Source organism: Nelumbo nucifera, chromosome 5 (assembly GCF_055504915.1).
Source record: "Nelumbo nucifera cultivar China Antique chromosome 5, China Antique-T2T, whole genome shotgun sequence".
Classification (NCBI taxonomy): domain Eukaryota; kingdom Viridiplantae; phylum Streptophyta; class Magnoliopsida; order Proteales; family Nelumbonaceae; genus Nelumbo; species Nelumbo nucifera.
In genome coordinates, this window is record NC_142653.1 from 20,138,583 (window position 1) to 20,145,460 (window position 6,878).

Consider the following 6,878-nt stretch of genomic DNA (forward strand, 5'->3'; position numbering starts at 1 on the left):
AGAGGTCCTTCATTGTCGGATTATGTTGTAATCATTATGGGCCAAAAAGTTAAGTGTAAGAGACCATTACATGACTGATTACCTAATGGGTATGTGAAGTCATTATGGGGTCTCATGCCATACAAATCAGGCCTAACTTGGCCATACAACATCTTGAGTCATGAGCCTTTGAAGTAATGGGCCTAAGGCTCATAATTAATAAGATTAAGTAAGCTATCACATGGCAACTTGCTTTGAGTCAAATATGGGTTTGGAAAAGGGTATGGAGCACCCATCATCTTAAGAGTGCTCCATAAGGAGATAAAGGAATAAGAGGGCAAACCAGACTAGAACACCACTCTCTCTTGTTCTCTTTTATTCTCTTTTATCTTCCAAAAAATCCTATCATGACCTAGGCTTTCAAGAATTGATTTAGATCAATTTTCTTTTTTACTTTTGCAAGAAAAACTCAGAAAAAAATCACTCACTTACCTCATTCGACTGACTTCACCTGCACACTACACCATCTTCAGTGGAGGCTAGTTTTATGACTGATTTGGGCATGAACTTCTACCTTGGGATCTATATATATGGAATCGTATCAGGTATACATCTCCCTATTTGTTTGGTTTCAAATATGGTCTGGTTTAGTGCAAAATCGATTTGGAAAATTCAATTTTCAAATTCATAGGGAAATCAGTTCTTGTAAGCGTTAGAAAATTTTTTGAAATTTTGTCAAACCATCTAACATAATTCGGCCATCCATATGATTAGACCTGCTCATGGGTCGAGCTCGGGCTTAGCTTTTGTCAAATTTCTAATGGGCCTGGCCTGAAGCCCAAGCCCGAGACAATGTAAAATTGGGCCCAAAGCCTGACTTGTGAACAGGTCTGCATATGATGGATTCTAAACCCTTCCAACATTTAAATCTTATATCAAGACACCACAAATAAATAAATTGATAAAATATAAATATAAATGGCAAAAAAATCGAGAATTGGTAAACGACGAGTAGTTCATAGCTAATAGTTTCTAAACTAAGCTAATGGGTTCTAATCTCTAGCGCTAGCATACATTAGTTCATATATGCAACGAGAAATAGTTAGTTGTGATTTCACTTGAACTAGGTTTCAAAATATTGGTCAATTTAGGGGTGCACTTGGGGCCGGCCCAACCCAAACCCTTAGGTAGCTTGAATCCAAGCCGATATTATCCCATCCCAAGCCCAATCCAAGCTCAACCCAATACACATTCGTATGCATGTATACAACCCGAGTGCATCAAATTTAGTGTGGGCTGAACCTAGGTTGAAAATATCAGGTTTTACCTTAAGCAAGATCTAGGCTCAGGCTTCAATCAAAACATGTTTTCATTTGATTATTCAAAATCATGTTTCATATATCATATACCATATAATTTTTATATTGAAAATTTTAATTTTGTTTTAAGAATCAATATTTTGTTGGTTTTAAAAACATGCATTATTTTTGAAACAAAAAATAATAATTTATTTTTTCCTTTTGAAAACAAAAATAGATTTCAAAAACATGTTTTTGTTTTTTTCATTGATGTAATGATTACAAAAACAAATGAAAACAATAACATTCATGATGTAGAATGCCCCCTAAGCGATCAGATGAATACATATTTCTGAAATCATAAATTCAAAAACATGTTTTTGTTTAGGAATGGTCAACATCTTAAGATTAGTAAAAACATGAAAGGTCATTGGCCTAGGTTTTTTATTCTAAAAATACCCCTAACAACTCTTACATCAACCTCTTAGAAACAAACCCTTGGGGGCAAAATCAATGTTCATATTTTTTTTTAAATTTCATTTTAATTAATTTAGTTGAATGGGATCTAAAAAATAATGTAATAACTAATATGTAGGGGTGCAAGTTAGGTAGGCTGGGCTGGATTTAAGCTCAAACCAAAACAACCTTAAGAATTGGGTTTCAGGCTGAACCGACTCGAGCATGTGGTCAAACCTTATTTGTCTAATTCGATCGTAGCTCGTACTAAAATTTGATGCATTTGGGTTGGCTTGAGCATGGACCAAGCCTAGGTTAATCAATCAACCCGTATTAAAATTTAACATAAATGCATATAGTTCTATGTGCATATGTGTATATACATGTACAAATAATGTATGTATATGTACATGCATGTTTGCATATAGTTTGAATTGGAATTGTTTTGGCTAGTGATTTTTGGGTCAGCGGTTCGACCATCTAGTTCAGAAGGACAACCCATTGCAATTTAAAAAAATAAAAAATAAAAAATAAAATAACTAAAACAAAAACAAATAAAAACCATTGTTCAAGTTGATTGGATTAATGGTTTGATCGCTTGGGTCAGCGGTTCACTAATCAAGTCAACAGTTTTTGACAAAAGACCGAATGAAATCAATTCAACCATTAACCAACTTTTTTTTTGTAATACCAACCAGCTTATAAATAAGGCCCATTTGGCCTTTAACAACCCTTAAGGCCCAACAATGCTCCATCTCCGCTCTTATTTATTTATTTATTTAAATATTATGTTTTAATATTATATATCAATAAAATAATATTTTTTAATATTTAAAAAATATATATTTTATTTTTTAATATTTAAAATATATATTTTTTTATTTTTTAATTATTTTAATATCATTTTTATTAAAATGAATATTTATTGGTTAATATTAATTTATCGATACCTTTTTCAATATATTTATCATATAAAATGCAAAAATTAGACATTAAATCATTCATAAAATGTATATGAGATACATTGAATAAAAAAGTGTGGTATGACTGCGCCTACAAATCGAATTGCCCACACTTTAGAACAATTGTGAATTACTAGGTATGTATTTGGTTCTTTTTATGTTTATTGAATAAACGTTTGTACTTTATTTACTAGTAAAACTGAGAAATACAATAATTGTAGCCGTTTATGACAAATAGGCACCACTTTAGCCTAACATTGAATAAGCACCTGACCGTTTGTGGAAACTTCAAAAAATAACTTCTACAAACGACTGACTGATATACATATAAACCAAATTTTACTTTTTACATTTTCTATATATGCAAAACAGCAAGAGAGATAAAGTATTGAGACGGCACCACCTATTTCGCACCATCCATAAGCATTCACTGAATAAACGTAAATGGAACCAAACACCCTCTACATTCTGGTGTGGACTGCAAAATTATACAACTTACATTTTTGGCAAATTATCTAACTTACATTTTTAACTAAATGTGGTAAAGGTCTTGGCGGTTCGGGTTCACTGTTGATTGTCTCTGTTGAAGTAAATTCTCCGTTTTGGCGTTTTAAAACTCTTTGCGCCGTTTGAGAGGTCTCACGAGTTATCCTCCGGTGTTCAGCATTACTTTTCTCTTGTTTCAGCATCGCGGAAGAGCGGTCAGACTCAGATACTTACTGCTCTGGATTCCAACTCCTAGCGATACATGAAAGTAGTTTATTTTGATTATGGCTTCAGGTTATCTTGCACGAAAGATGGCTCTGCTTCACCACCCGAAGCTCTCCCAAGCTCTGGATGCTTTCACCAACATGTCGGAATTTAAACAAACCCATGCCCACATTATAACCTCGGGTCTCTTCAAAGACATCTTTACCACAGCGAGGCTCTTAGCTTTTGCCGCCATCTCTGAATCTGGTAGCCTCAGTTACGCTGAAATTCTCTTCGACCAGATCAAACACCCTACTCTTTTCATGTACAATTCAATGATCAGAGGCTTCTCTCAAAGCACGAAACCCCTTGAGTCCCTTAAGTATTACGTTCGTATGCTCCGCGTTGGGATCTCACCGGATAACTTCACCTTCCCTTTTCTAATTCGATCGTGTTCGATCTCATCGCTCCTCTTTCAAGGGCAACTACTCCACGCCCATGCTATAAAATGTGGGTTGGTTTTTGATGTGTTCATCCTGAATAACATGATCAACATGTACGCAGCTTGTGGGGAATTGAATTCTGCTCGTCTTTTATTTGAAGAATGTTTTAGCATAGTTGATGTAGTATCTTGGACCACATTGGTTACTGGGTACTCGAATTCTGGAGATATTGATGTGGCCCGGGAGTTTTTTGATCAGATGCCATATAGAAACTTAGTCTCGTGGAACGCAGTGATTGCTGGGTATGCCCATTGTGGTAAAATTGAGGAAGCACGAAAGATGTTCGATGAGATGCCTGAACGAAATGTGGCCTCGTGGAGTACAATGATATCGGGGTATGCACAAAGTGGGTTTTGCAAAGAGGCTCTGGAGCTCTTTGGAGAAATGGTTGGAGCCAGAATCATTCCAAATGAGCCTGCGTTAGTTAGTACGGTGTCCGCTTGTGCACAACATAAGGAATTGGAAAAGGGTTTATTGGTTCACAATTATATAAAAGAACAGAAGTTTGATATTAATGTGACCCTAGGAACAGCTCTTGTGGACATGTATGGTAAGTGCGGGAGCATTGAGAAGGCACTTGAGGTTTTCAGTGAGATGCCAATAAAAAATGTCTTATCATGGAACTCCATGATTGCTGGCCTGTCTATGAATGGATGCGGAAAGCAAGCAATGTCACTTTTCTGGCGGATGCAGATGATTGGCCCTACACCAAATGCCATAACCTTCATTGGTGTGCTAAGTGGATGTAGCCACTCAGGATTAGTTGATGAAGGTCGTTACATTTTTAATCTAATGACTCAAAAATACCATATTAAACCTCAATTAGAGCACTATGGATGCATCGTTGACCTACTTGGAAGAGCTGGTCTCATTAAGGAAGCTTTGGATTTTATAGATGGGATGCCAGTTCAGCCACATGCTGGCTTATGGGGTGCCCTTGTTGGTGCATGTAGTATTCATGGAGATGTCAAACTTGGTGAAGAAGTAGGAAAGCACCTCATTGAGTTAGAGCCTCATCATAGTGGGAGATATGTTCTTTTGTCAAACATATTTGCAGCTGCAAAGAGGTGGGATGATGCTGCCATGGTTAGGAATTTGTTGAAGGAGAGACGAGTATTTAAGACTGCGGGAAGTAGCATGGTAGAAACATGGTCCTAAGTCACAGCAGACTGAAAGTTATTTCTTGCTAGTTCCTGGTCCACCTCTAATGAACCGGGGGACAAATTGTACTTGAATCAGATTGTGACAATGAGATGAAGCTGAGCAGTGCGTGTTCAGAATGGTTGGAAAGCATCATCCACCATTTTCCACCAGTGAGAATTTTGGCAAAAAGTCAACCAAATCAGATGACACTTAACATAATAACTGTCAAGTTGCACTGGAGGTCAGAGAAAAAACATGAGACCAACCAAAAAATGTGAAATTTGAAGAGTGTATGATAACAAATTAGTGGAACAAACCACATAATAGGCTCCAACCTCATGTGTGTTGGAGTGATGATGACACGAGGGATAATTTACTGTCTAATTTTCTTGATAGAACTACAAACAAGGAAATGATGCCAATGGACGATTTGCTACAGCCAAAACCAGTTAGAATGGAAGGAGATGGATCAAGAGGAGAGATCTGCTGCTCCATCTCCAGTTGTGTAATCTGGGAACTTAATTTACATATAGGGGGTCCAAGTATCCAATTTGAAGGTTTTACACTATATTGGGCTTGAATTTTCAGGCCGAGCCCATTCAAATTTTGGTACAATCGCAACCAAACCCACTGAGGTTGCACCCCTATTTACATGGCATGCTATACATGTAGGACTTGGGCACTGTCATTGTGCAACAGGGCAATTTACTGTTATTACAGCTCACATGCTGAATAAAAAACTGTTTGGAAGTGTGAACCAGATCAGAGAAATGGATGGGATTGTTTATCTATGACATACTGCCTTAATAAATTTTCCAAAGCTCAGTGCAAAACAGTAGAAAGTCTGGAATTATCATTCCTATGAGATATGCCTAAGGAAAGACAGAGGAAGGTAATGGCTCAAGTAGGGCTGCAACTTGCAAGTCAATTAGATAATGATCCAGTTTGATTTAAAATCTGATCCATTTAAGCTGGGCTCGAATATCCTATAATGTGTGTGAAGGCTAAAAAATAAATGCACTTAACACACGTTTCAATGCCCATTCTAGAAAAGTAGTACCCCTATTAAGAACAGAGAAGGAATCCCTCTTGATAGTTGACTCTTTCCTCTGAAGAGATGCTGCCAGTAAGAACAGAGAAGGAATCCCACTTGAACTTGCAAAGACAGTGGAAAAATGGAAGCTATCTTAGACTGTTGCTGAAAGAAAACCTACCTTGGGTTATTGTTGCCTTGTAAATGGAATAATTGGTGTTCTTAATAAAGAGTTTGGAAGATATTTCACAGATATCATTTATGAAGGATAAGACATGGCTACATGAGAGCAATGAGTTGAGAAGCAAAGGATTTTAGTTTTATTTTTTGTATTTTAGAAACAAATGCGTCAGACCAAGGATTGAACTCTTTGAGTACTTTTCTTAATTGTTTCTTTTGACAACATGTTTTTTCTTTTTTCTTTTTTTTTTGTGATTTTAAAGAGAAATCAATTCCATTGCTTGTAGAATAATCATTATGAACCCTATGTTTTTTTGTTTTGAAAATATTTGTAGATTTTTCCACTATTTGATCCCTTATTCTTAAAAATAATTAAAAATTATTTAGGTTTGTTATGGTTTGTGTTTTATAATCCAGAGGATGAAGAGCAGAAAGATTGCATTCTGAGTTAGATTGCTATAACATGCCTTTACAACCCAATTTTTTTTTTATCAGTCCATCTAAAAATAGTTCTCAAACACCATGGCAGACATAATGGTGAAGTTGGACAGCAATGGGAAACACTGCAACAGTCTAGACTGAAGTAGCGAAGTTACACTATTCTCTGTTTGTTTTGCAACTCGTCAAGGTTAGG

The 6,878-nt window shown here is 36.2% G+C and overlaps 1 pseudogene; it reads left to right on the plus strand.

The window, feature by feature from the left end:
* The first annotated feature begins 3,244 nt into the window (after positions 1 to 3,244).
* LOC104595935 (pentatricopeptide repeat-containing protein At5g15300 pseudogene) lies at positions 3,245 to 6,422 on the plus strand (annotated as a pseudogene).
* Positions 6,423 to 6,878: the final 456 nt, after the last annotated feature.